Below are 14,058 nucleotides of genomic sequence, written 5' to 3'. Positions count from 1 at the left end.
CTCATGTGTGATCTCTGTCCTTAATGTGCTGTACATTTTGATTTAATGCTATAACTAGTACTCAAACAGTATGTTTCACTTTGTGTTTCTATGTGGGTGCAAACTGTTGAAATCTTTATACTAAATTGATCTTCTGTATATAAAGAGAGTTGAAAATGAATCTTGATGCAAATGGAAGGGGAGAGGGAGCGGGAGAGGGGAGGGTTGCGGGTGGGAGGGAAGTTATGGGGGGGGGGAAGCCATTGTAATCCATAAGCTGTACACTGGAAATTTATATTTATTAAATAAAAGTTAAAAAAAAAAGTCCAGGCCCCTGTGGTCATGGCCTTCTGCCGTGTGTTCCATCAATGTGCATGTTGGCAGTTGGTCACCTACCTCTACAAATTTATCTTCTCTGAATAAATTCAGTATGACTGTAAAAAAAAATGGTATTTGATTTTTTTGGTAGCTGTTGTGAATGGGATTGATCTTTGAAGTTCTTTCTCACCCATGGCATTGTCCATGTATACAAAGACTGTTGATTTCTGTGTGTTCATTCTACATCCTGCCACTTTACCAAATGCTTTTATGAAATCCAACAGTCTCTTAGTTGTTTATTTAGTTCTCCTAAATATGGAATCGTGTCATCTATAAATAGGGAGAGTCTGACTTCCTCTTTTCCAATTTTTATCCCTTTGATTTCTTTTTTCTTGCCTAATGGCTCTGGCTAAAATGTCAAGGACTATATTGAATAGAAATGGTGAAAGTGGGCATCATTGTTTGGTTCCAGATGTTAGTGGAAATGCTTCCAATTTTCTACATTCGGTATGATGCTGACTGTAGGTTTGTCATAAATTGCCTTACTTCTGTTATAGAATATTCTTTTTTTTAAAGATTTATTTATTTATTTATTTGAAAGTCAGAGTTATACAGAGAGAGGAAAGGTTGAGAGAGAAAGAAGTCTTTCATCCGATGATTGACTCCCCAATTGGCTGCAATGGTCGGAGCTGTGCCGATCCGAAGCCAGGAGCCAGGAGCTTCTTCTAGGTCTCACATGCGGGTGCAGGGGCCCAAGGACTTTGGCCATCCTCTACTGCTATCCCAGGCCATAGCAGAGAGCTGGATTGGAAATAGAGCAGCCAGCACTAGAACCGGCACCCATATGGGATGCTGGCACTTCAGGCCAGGGCTTTAACCTGCTGCACTACAGCGCCGGCCGTGTAGAATATTCTTTATATACCCAATTTTGCTTAAGGTTTTCATGATTAAAGGATGCTGTATTTTATCAAATGCTTTCTCTGAATGTATTGGGATAATCATATGGTTTTTATTTTCACTTTGTTAATGAGTTTTCATCTAAATTGTCAGGCAGCTAAATCTAGATATGGCATTGAAAACATGCATTTATCTCCTCTTTTGAAAATTTACTAAAATTATAGTGAAGAAATAAATAAAATAGAGCTATTAATCTCTTTGTGCTATACAGTTTTTGGATATATGAGCGATTTTAAGCAAATAAGATTAAGAGAGGGTAGAAAGTTGTTGACAAGTTGACTGAGACAATGAAGACAAGGTTGAACATATTAGGGTAAACAATATTCCATTTAGAGGGCAGTGATCCTGCTGATAATATCCTGGGGAAGTTCCTGGGGAAGTAGAAGCAAGGACCATCTATGGCAGCAGTGGGAAGTGATGCTCAAAGCATAGACAATCATGGGAAAATTATAACTTGGGTGCTTATATCCTTCAATATCTTATCACCTCAAACTTAAAGAAGAAAAGAAGAAATTTCCCTCAGGGAAATTAATACCTGTCTATTCACTTGACTAATATACCACCTAAAGTGTACTGACAAATTCTTCTGTAAGTTTATTTTATAAAGTAAATTGACAAACAAATGGTATGTATATTTTAGAACATAAAAAAAGAAAAAAAAAACAGAAATAAGTGGGGAGGAAATTTACCTTGGTGTTTCCAGAAGAGATTGAGGAACAAAATAAAACTGGGCAAAAAAGAAACATCACTTCTATTATGAGAAAAAAATTGAAGGGGAAAATTTCATACATTAGAAGAGGTGTAACTTCCACAATGAAGGACAAAGCAGTAAGAACACAGGCCACTTTGAGTTCACTAGAATGAATAAAAATGGTTCCAGAAGTGGGGGCTGCATTGTGGTATAGTGGGTTAAATCACCACCTGAGATGCTCTCAGGCTATACTTGATTGCTTATTTGAGTCCTGGCATCTCTGCTTTCAGTACAGTTTTGCTACAACTTAGGAGGCAGCAGTTGATGGCCCAAGAGGTTGACCTCTACATATTATTTTGGAGACACAGATGGATTCTCATGCCTCTGAATTCAGCATGTTCCAACTCTGATAGCAGTTGGGGCATGGCTATCTCTCTCTCTCTGTCTTTAATTCTCTCACTCTATCTCTATACCTCTTTGCTGCTCTGCCTTTCAAATATATGAAAATAAATAAATAAATAAATGAATATTTGCAAAAATAAATTCACCAGTGATTTTATATATGTATATAAAGTGAGTCTGACATTGTGATGCAATGGGTTAAGTTGCTGCCTACAGTTATATCATCCCATATGAGCATGGGACAAGTCCAGGCTGTTCCACTTCAGATCTCACTCCCTGCTAATGTGTTCGGGGACACAGTAAAGGATGTCCAAGTAGTTAGCTTCCTGCCACCCACATGGGAGACCCAGAGTCCCAGGCTTCTGGTTTAGGCCTGGCTGTTGCAACCATTTGGAGAGTGAGCCAATGGATGGAAGATCTCCATATAACTATATCTTTCAAATAAATATATAAATATTTTAATAGGAGAGGAAAAGAGAAAATAATATGAGGAGTGTTGGAATAGAAAGCTAAGAAAATCTGGATTTACAGACAAAAACAACAAAACAGAGAAAGACAGAAATTGGAAACATAGAACAAAAAAAAGCAAAGATATAAGGGATCACAGGAGGAGATTCAACAATGACTGTACTGGTACAGAAACAGATGGATAGACCAATGGAACAGAATAGAAACACCAGAAATCAATCCAAACATCTACAGCCAACTTATATTTGACCAAAGATCCAAATCTAATCCCTGGAATAAGGACAGCCTATTCAATAAATGGTGCTGGGAAAATTGGATTTCCACATGCAGAAGCTTGAAGCAAGATCCATACCTATCACCTTACACAAAAATTCACTCAACATGGATTAAAGACTTAAATCTACAACCCAAAACCATCAAATTATTAGAGAGCATTGGAGAAACCCTGCAAGATATAGGCACAGGCAAAGACTTCCTGGAAAATACTCCAACAGCACAGGCAGTCAAAACCAAAATTAACATTTGGGATTGCATCAAATTGAGAAGTTTCTGTACTTCAAAAGAAACAGTCAGGAAAGTGAAGAGGCAACCAACAAAATGGGAAAAAATATTCGCAAACTATACTACAGATAAAGGATTGATAACCAGAATCTACAAAGAAATCAAGAAAATCCACAAAAACAAAAGAAACAACCCACTTAAGAGATGGGCCAAGGACCTCAATAGACATTTTTCGAAAGAGGAAATCCAAATGGCCAACAGACACATGAAAAAATGTTCAAGATCACTAGCAATCAGAGAAATGCAAATCAAAACCACAATGAGGTTCCATCTCACCCCGGTGAGAATGGCTCACATTCAGAAATCTACCAACAACAGATGCTGGAGAGGATGTGGGGAAAAAGGGACACTAACCCACTGTTGGTGGGAATGCAAACTGGTTAAGCCACTATGGAAGTCTGTCTGGAGATTCCTCAGAAACCTGAACATAACCCTACCATACAACCCAGCCATCCCACTCCTTGGAATTTACCCAAAGGAAATTAATTTGGCAAATAAAAAAGCCATCTGCACATTAATGTTTATTGCAGTTCAATTCACAATAGCTAAGACCTGGAACCAACCCAAATGCCCATCAACAGTAGACTGGATAAAGAAATTATGGGACATGTACTCCATAGAATACTATACAGCAGTAAGAAACAACGAAACCCAGTCATTTGCAACAAGATGGAGCAATCTGGAAAACATCATGCTGAGTGAATTAAGCCAGTCCCAAAGAGAAAAATATCATTTGTTTTCCCTGATCGGTGACAACTGAGCGCCAAAGGGGAAACCTGTTAAATGAAATGGACGCTATAAGCAACAATGAACTGATCAGCTCCTGTCCTGACTTTAGATGTACAATGTAATACTTTATCCTTTTTAGTATTTGTTGTTATTGTTGTTGTTCTAGTACTATTGGTTGAACTCAGTAATTAATACACAATTATTCTTAGGTGTTTAAATTTTAACTGAAAAGTGATCCCTGTTAAATCTAAGAGTGGAAAAAGAGAGGGAGGAGATGAACAATTTGGAACATGCTCAATCGGACTGGCCGCAAATGGTGGAGTTAGAAATGTGCCAGGGGATTCCAACACAATTCCATCAAGATGGCATGTACCAATGCCATCGCACTAGTCCAAGTGATCAATTTCAGCTCACAATTGATAGCTCTGATAGGTCTAAGAGTCAAAGAGATCACACAAACAAGACAAGTATCTGCTAATACTAACTGATAGAATCAAAAAGGGAGAGAAAGATCCAACATGGGAAGTGGGATACACAGCAGACTCATAGGATGGCAGATGTCCTAAACAACACTCTGGCCTCAGAATCAGCCCTCAAGGCATTCAGATCTGGCTGAAGAGCCCATGAGAGTATAGCAGGCATGGAAAGCCAAGATATCATGGGAAAAAAAAAAAAGACCTAAATGAATGATCTCTGTGAGTGAGATCCCAGTGGAAAGAACGGGGCCATCAAAGAAGGAGGTACCCTTCTCTGAAGGGAGGAGAGAACCTCCACTTTGACTATGACCCTATCGGAATAAGATCAAAGTCAGCGAACTCTAAAGGCTTCCATAGCCATGGCAACTCATGACTAGAGCCTAGGGAGATTACTGACGCCATGAACAGGAGTGTCAAATTGTTAAGTCAGCAACAGGAGTCACTGTGTACTTACACCCCATGTGGGATCTGTCCCTAATGTGTCGTCTAAAGCCAAGTGATGCTATGACTGGTACTGAAACAGTATTTTTATACTTTGCGTTTCTGTGTGGGCGCAGACTGATGAGGTCTTTGCTAATTATATACTGAAGTGATCTTCTGTATATAAAGAGAATTGGAAATGAAAAAAAAAAAAACAACCTGGTGTTAAAATGGAAATGGCATAGAAAATTAATTAATTTGAAAAAAAAAATTATGTAGGATCTCTATCTTTAATGTGCTGTACATTGCTATTTAATGCTATAATTAGTAATCCAATGGTAGTTTTTTTCACTTGATGTTGCTATATGGGCAAAATGTTGAAATCTTTACCTAATATATACTAAACTGATCTTCTGTATACAAAGAGAATTGAAAATGAATCTTTACATGAATGGAAGGGGAAAGGGAGCGGGAAAGGGGAGGGTTGCGGGCGGGAGGGAAGTTATGGGAGGGGGGAAGCCATTGTAACCCATAAGCTATACTTTGGAAATTTATATTCATTAAATAAAAGTTTAATTAAAAAAAAAACAATGACTGAATACTTGTTCCCAAAATAGATCACTGGAAAAGAGGTAAGAGAAAATATCTAGAATTAATAGAAGATTGTATCCATTGCTAAATAAGGATCGAAATAGTCTATTAATTACTAAAAACAATTATGGGAAAAGACACAAAAATATCTACATATTACCTTATGAGATTTAATTAGTTAAGACCAAGAGAAGAGTTACAGTATACAAACAGTAGATAGAAGACCTATAAAGCATGATGATAATCAAATGTTATCAAATGTCTCATCAATAACAGATACCAGTATTGAGTAGAGAAAAGCTTCTAAAGTTCCCTGTAAAATTACTATCAAATTTTCATATCCTTCTAAAATATCCATTGTGAAGATGGGAAAAATTATGTTAGAGCCAAAAATTTTAGGAAGAATATGCACATAATTAATACAAAGAAAACCTGCAAAGTAGACCAGAGAAATCCCTGGATGTGTCATTTCAACCTCAGGATCTGGGGAGAGGTAAAAATGGGCATCAGTGGAATTGGTTTATGGCTAAGCACCCAACAATCTTGATGATAGACTAAAGGTTGGTGTGTGGTATAAAAAGCAGAAATGTAACTTAAAAATGATGCCATACACATTTTTGGCACAGAAGCAGTGACACTTAAAGTGTATTAGTAACGCACTTGTTCTACCTCTACTCGACTTAGAAGTAGATTTTGTAGTCATTGGAAAGTGTTTTTGAACCACTTCAAAACTGTGGTTTTGATGAAGATATAAATTTTATTCAAACTACATGAGGTAAAAATGAGAGTACAGCAAGTTGGTATTGAGAGCTAGTTGAGCAAGGACAGGATTGTAAGAGAAGCCAATAGAGATACATGTGTGACCTTTTTAGAAAACAAGAGCTCAAGAGGTACTAGCTGTAGTAGAGGGATCAAGATAGGGAAATAAGTAGGACTTGATTAATGCAGCACCTGAGAAGTGAGATCAGTCAAAAATTACAAGCCAACACAGATGAAACCACTCCCAAAGGCTTACATTAGAGGGAAGACACTAAACAAGCAAGTTGGAGTTTTTGACCTTATGCAGATGTATGTTCTTTTCCCAGTACATGCTGAGGCCTGTTAGACCCAGAGCTCTCTACATCCACTTATTCACCTGCTGAACACTACAGTTTTCGTTCAAGTGGAACATCCTCACCCTACACACACCACCAAGGCTTTCTGGCCCCTAAGTCCATTCCTTTCCCAAGGATCCCTTTATTTTTGTTCCTCCTCCTCTTCTCCCACCCCCTCCACTGAGAACTGTTTTACTTGCTAGGTAGAAAATATGCTACCCTGCCTACACCAATCCAATTTCTTGGCAAAAGTACTGATGCCATTCCCCTTACATAATCATACTTATACTCTTTGCCTTTAAATGCTGTTTGAAATCTGTAACACCTCAGAGCAAATATTCAAGATGGCTTGATTTTGTGCTTTCTTGGGTGATAGCTCTAAAAAAAGCCCAAATGAGATATTTTGTTTCTTAATCAATTTGTGCCTCAGTTTCTCTTAGTGGTCAGCAAGTATCCTGATAAACATTCATGTTTGTATATAAAGAAGTGTTATATATAAATGAGCCACTGATGCATACAGAGAGAGGGAATTAGGAAAAACCTAATATGTTTCAGAACATTTTGGGGGCAGGGGTTATATATTTGAGAGCATTTTCATGGTTAAGATACAGAGCAGTGATGTACATAAAACATCACTCTTCCTGAGAAAAATAACCAAGGTTCAAGGGGATTAAGTAACTTGCCAACTTTATGCAGCTACAGAGATATGCCTTGGGTCTGAATGTATTTCTACTGCCTACAAACCCCGCACTCAATCCACTGTACCCACCCTTTCGCCATAGGTCCCAACTTTGTTAAAAAGTGCTAGGGCGTAAATTCAGACCTTCTGATCCCAAAACTGGTCCACTTGCTGCTTCACAGCTCGTGCTTTGTGTCAGTGCTATTGTGTCAGGTGATAGTAAAGAAGAAAAGGACAATCATGGCTGAAAAAAAAAATAAGAGCCCATTCATGTTATCAAGACTAGATTGCAGCCTGAAAAAATATCCCTGCTGTTACAACTCTATAAAATCACAGAAGCCAGAACCAATATTAGCTGCAATAAAATCCTAGCTTATACAATCAATTTCTCAAGCTTTTGGGCAACACAGATACCAGATTATACATGTGTACATATACATGGAATTCATGTGAATTTTTGAAAGAAAAATTATTATAGCCTTGGGTTTATTCAAATAAATGAAAAATGTATATTTTTAAATTAATTAATTATGGTAGTTAACCTCAGCTGTTAAAATAGTTTGTGGTAAATTTTGTTACTAATTATATATATATATATATATATATATATATTTTTTTTTTTTTTTGACAGGCAGAGTGGATAGTGAGAGAGAGAGAGTCAGAGAGAAAGGTCTTCCTTTTTGCCGTTGGTTCACTCTCCAATGGCCGCTGTGGTCGGCGCATCTCGCTGATCCAAAGCCAGGAGCCAGGTGCTTCTTCTGGTCTCCCATGCGGGTGCAGGGCCCAAGGACTTGGGCCATCCTCCACTGCCTTCCTGGGCCATAGCAGAGAGCTGGCCTGGAAGAGGAGCAACCGGGACAGAATCCAGTGCCCCAACCGGGACTAGTACCCGGTGTGGCGGCACTGCAAGGCGGAGGATTAGCCTGTTAAGCCACGGTGCCGGCCTATTTTGTTATTTTTAAGTAATCTTTTAGAGATAAAATATTAAATACTGTTACTTCCATATTATATTCCAAAATATTTTTTTTAAAAAATGGGATTATTCATTCTGTGATACCTGGCATTGTGGTAAGTTGTGCCTAATTCCTTGTTGATGTTATGAATTTGGATTAGCCACTATTATTTTACTATTATTTCATATTATTTAATTTGAGCCCTATTTGAAGAGGAATGTTTGCAAAAAGGATGTTAGAATAGGAAAATAAAAATGCCATTGGGAGGACTCAAAATAGCATTTTGAGGTTAGCTTATTACTCAAAGAATTGGGCAGGGAATTATGGAAATGCTTCCTTCATAAATATTTTTGGAATGAATAGAGAACATTTGGTGAAGATTGATTTTCTGGAACGAAGGTTATCAGTGAATCCAGTATACTCTTTGAGACATATGAATTTGATGATGATGTGAGATAGCTATGCCAAAATGTCTGAATTTTTGGTACCTTAATAGCTATGGAGATTGTGAAGACCAATTTTTCTCTGTATATCAGCATGGTGGTAGGAACGCATTGTAACTATGGTAGAGATAGACTATAAGAGACAAATAATTTGCAGGGGAAAAATCCATTTTTTTCAAACTATTCATGCAGAAGAAATAGTTCCAAGATTAACTTATTGGATTCTATGTGTGTTTAGCTACTTGACAATTTCATACCAATACTGAACACAAATAGTAAACAAAATAAAACCAGAAACATGCTGAATATTTCAACAAAACAGTGTAAAGTTAAATTAATTATTGTATAATCACTCATTTCCAACTGATTAAACATTAAAAATAAAACTAAGGAACTCTATTTCTTACCAGAAAACTTGCAAAGCAACAACAATTAGAAAAGACAGAAACCATTGTAGTTTGAATACATACATTTGAAAAAGTGACTAGTGGCATACACAAGGGTTTACAAATGATAACATTTTAAAAATAATTGCAATATTAATTGCATTAAAAGATTTTTAAAACAAGCGTTTTATCATCTCTTATTAGATTATGAGTTAAAGACAAGTATTTTAATGAAAAAAAAATGAAGTATGATGACAATAAACCATACACAAAAGAGAAACTCAATGTTAGTAGCCCATGAAAATGTTTGCTTTAATTGAAGATGTAGGGCCTGATAATAAAATAAAACAGGAAAACAAATGTCTAATATTTTTTGCAAAATAGTCCCTTTAATTGGCAGTTGAAATTTCAGTTGGTACAAACCTTCTGATCGGCAATTGGGTGGAAATTTCACATTGAATGGAGCCAACGCATTGGAGATGTCTCAGAAAGCCTAGGCAACTGATGTAATTATCACAGTGCTGTATAAAATGACAAAGTTAGGAGGCAGTTAATGTCCAGTTGAAAGTGATTGATTAAGTATCCTATTAAGTGGAATTACTAGTAAGTCATTAAAATTACATTATGGATGTAGAAGACATCAATTGTAGCTGCTGAAACAGCATCAGTTGTACTTCTTCTCTCCTCATTCTAATTGGCTTTTGTGAACTACCATGCCCTCCCTCTCACACACACAAATGGACAGAGTACAGTGCAGAGTTGGCAAGGTATCTCCTTTTTGCTGGATCACAACACAGGCCCTTTTAACAATTAGAGCTACTTAATTTCAACAAGTCATATGGAATTGACTGCCCCTTGGTCTCTGTTAGATATATCCTTGGTGCTCATTTATTGTATCTTCTAAAAATGATATAGTAGATTTTCCATGAATTTTATGAACTGGTCCACATACAGTGATCCCTACATAATTATAGGGGATTAAATTCAGGGCCCCCACAAATGTCAAAAACCTGTGGGTGCTCAAGTACCTTGTATAAAATGGAATAGTATTTACTATATATTTTCCCATCAACGTAAAATCATCTTTACATTATTTATAATACCTGATACAATATGATATACAAATAGTCATTATATTGTATTATTTAGAGAATAATGACAAGAAAAAAAGTCTGTATGTTTTCACTGTAAACAAAATTTACCATGGATGTGGAATTCAAGGATTTAAAAGGGTAAAACTTACTGGAGATTATTTACTTGTTAGAAATACTGTACTTTTGGCTTCTGTTGTTTGCCACCATAGAACTCAAAATAATTTATATGTATTTGCTAAGGAAAGATGTCTACCAAATGTAGGTGATTAAAAAAAGAAAGGTTCAAAGCAGAATATTCATCATTGTTTGACATATATATATGTATATATAAAGCAGATATATATATATATATATATATATATATATATATATATATATATCTGCTTTAGTTTACAGAGAAATACAAATTAAATAAGTCATTGTGCTCCATGTAGTAGATTGTCAAACTAATAAACTTTTAAAAAATATTTATTTATTATTTATTTGAGAGGCAGGGTTACAGACAAACAGAGGGAGAGACACAGAGAGAGGTCTTTCATCGGCTGGTTCACTCCCAAATGACTGAAGTGGCCAGAGCTGGGCCAATCCCAAGCCAGGAACCAAGAACTTCTTCTGGATCTCCAACATGGGTGCAGGGACTCAAACAGTTGCAACATCTTTCACTACTTTTCCCAGGCGCATTAGCAGGAACCTGGATAAGAAGTAGAGCAGCCAGACTCCAACAGGTGCCCATATGGAATGCCGGCACGGAAGACAGAGGCATAACCTACTAAGCCACAGCTCTGGCCCACACAAAATAATAAACTTTGAAATCTTCAGTTGGTGGGATGATAGCAAGGGTCTTACTACTGTCATTCTTATAAGTTACAATACACTCTTCATAGGGTAATTATGCTGTAGCTATTGGAAAATTCTTAATGGAAATAACTGGAAGTCAGCAAAGTCTTCTCTTCATGTATATTCATTTTTAATTTTTTAATTTAAAAAGTTTAAAACATAAAATTATGATATTTAAGGTATACTTTGTGATGCTTCAGTACATGTTTACATTAGGTAAATATATCTTCAAACATTTCATGTTTCTTTCTAATTAAAACATCAAAAATCTTAAAACTTTTTTAATATTCTGCAGCAAAATAGTGTATTAACATTATAGAAACACCATTGTGAAATATGAACACATAAATTTATGTAAATGGATGACTGATGAAAAATTGTTTATAATTTTAAAAAATTTCTTCATCTAAACATTCATTTAAAGGAGCTAACAAATGAAATAAAATTGTATACATTCCTTCAGTGGAATATTATGCACTGTTGAAGAGGATGTGGTGCCAAATGGAACATGTACTATTATTGGTAGAATAATAATAATAATAATAAGATAATATTTAAGTATCTTTATAATATTACTATGTTGATGATAATTTCTATACTGCAAATAATAGCAATATGGAAAGGCTTCAGAAATTCCTGGAATTGAAATAAATGATAATGTGAATTTCCATGAACTTTTTCTTTTTATTTAAAGTTATTGCAAATAATACAGAAAGTGATAAAGAAGACTTCTATGAATACATGTAGGTTTACATTAAACTTTTTAATAGTTCATCATATTTTTTGAAAGCAGTGGTGGATATCTGAATATCACATAAGGTGGGATTCACAAAAAGATAAGTGATGAAAGAAGTGAATATTATTATATTAAGGGTGAAATTCACTGAAAATATTTATAAATCTCCACATTCCATGTAACATCCACACACTTACTATATATGTATATTACACACACACACGCACACACACACACACATATATATATATATATATATATATAAACTTCCATGTATAAGCTTTCTCTTTCTGTGTCTGGCTAATTTCTATTGGCATATTGATCTCCATATCCATCAATTTTGTTTCAAAGGTCAGGATTTCATTCTTTCTAATGATTGAGTAATAGTTCACTGTATACATACATCACATCTTGTGTATTCATGAACTTTTTGAAGCCATTCATATACACTTAATTGACACAATTCTCACCAGGTTGCAGGGTGGATGCAAAGATTTTTCAACATCCTCGTTAGAATACTCCTAGTTTTATACAATGTCTGAGGGGACTTGATGGTAGGCAATGTGCCGGAGTGTATTTTCTGTTCCATTGTCTAGATATCCCCACCAGGAATAACTGGTTGCCCAGCCTTTCAGGGTGCTACTCCAGGCCCTTGGGAATAGCCCCAGTGTTGCAGAGAGCTAGGTGACCTAGGCCACTGACCTCTTCCATGGAAGCCTTCATTCAAAGGCTTACTCATGGCAAACTGCATGGGTTTGACTATTTAGAGCCAACCTGGGGCAATTCTGAAAGCCTCTGCCTCTACCAGAGTTTACTGTGGCTTCACCTTAGGCTTTAACACCTGTATCTCCTCTGCATGTATTCACTTACTTTGCTTTCCACGACATCACTTCATAAACCTTCTGAGCACTAAACTTCTAAACACCATGTCAAAGCCCATTAGTATATAACACAGGGTCCAGCACTGTAGTGCAGTGGGTTAAATTCCACTTAAGACACTGGCATACCATAGTGAAGTGCCACTTCAAGTTCTGACTGTTCTGCTTCTAATCCGGCTTTGTGCTAATGTCCTGGGAAGGCAGCAGAAATTATCAAAGTCCTTGGGACCCTGTCAACCATGTTGGGGAGCGAGATGGAATTCCTGGCTCCTGGATTCAGCCTAGCCTAGACTTAGCTGTTGCAGCCATTTGGGACATTTATGTAGCAAATGGAAGATCTCTTTCTGTGTTTCTCTTTCTCCCCACTGGTCTTTATTTGAAATAAATAAATCCTAAAAATAAACAAAATAAAAAATAAGTACACGAAGGTGGTGAGATTCTGGAGCCTAAGATTTAACCATTTGAAAGAAAACTTCATCCGGCCGCAGCGCGCCTACCGCGGCGGTCATTGGAGGGTGAACCAACGGCAAAAAGGAAGACCTTTCTCTCTGTCTCCCTCTACTGTCCACTCTGCCTGTCAAAAAAAAAAAAGAAAAAAAAGAAAGGAAACTTCATATGATGAATAAATATGATATGCTTTCATTATGTAAAATTAAAGTGATACATGTATACATATAATTTGAATAAATTATATGTAACTTTTACATAAAATTATAAATGCATATAGTGGATATTATATATATGACATACAATGAAATGCTTTTGGGAGAACTAAAAATATTGAATATTTTTATTTCTAGGACTAGGGTTGGAAGAAGAAAACTCATTTTTAATAGTATACATATTTGTTTCAAACTCTTGTGTTATTGCAGATGATAAAAATGAGAATAGAAAATGGTATCACATATTCCATTTTTGTTCAATATATTTGTAAATACAAAAATAGAAAACAGATGTACATGACTGAATATATGGTTTTCGTCACCTTTTTTTTTTTTTTTTTTTTTAATTTCATAGAGTTAGACAGTGAGAGAGAGAGAGAGACAGAGAGAAAGGTCTTCCTTCCGTTGGTTCACTTCCCAAATGGCAGCAACAACCAGAGCTGCGCCGATCTGAAGCCAGGAGCCAGGTGCTTCTCCTGGTCTCCCATGCAGGTGCAGGGCCCAGGGACCTGGGCCATCCTCCACTGCACTCCCAGGCCACAGCAGAAAGCTGGACTGGAAGAGGAGCAACCGGGACAGAATCCGGAGTCCCAACCAGGACTAGAACCCAAGTGCCAGCGCCGCAGGTGGAGGATTAGCCTAGTGAGCCACGGTGCCGGCCTTCACCTGGTTTAAGTAAGAGTTCTTTCCTTTTATTCAACTGC

Source organism: Lepus europaeus, chromosome 2, assembly GCF_033115175.1.
Source record: "Lepus europaeus isolate LE1 chromosome 2, mLepTim1.pri, whole genome shotgun sequence".
NCBI classification, from domain to species: Eukaryota; Metazoa; Chordata; class Mammalia; order Lagomorpha; family Leporidae; genus Lepus; species Lepus europaeus.
This window is presented reverse-complemented; position numbering follows the sequence as displayed.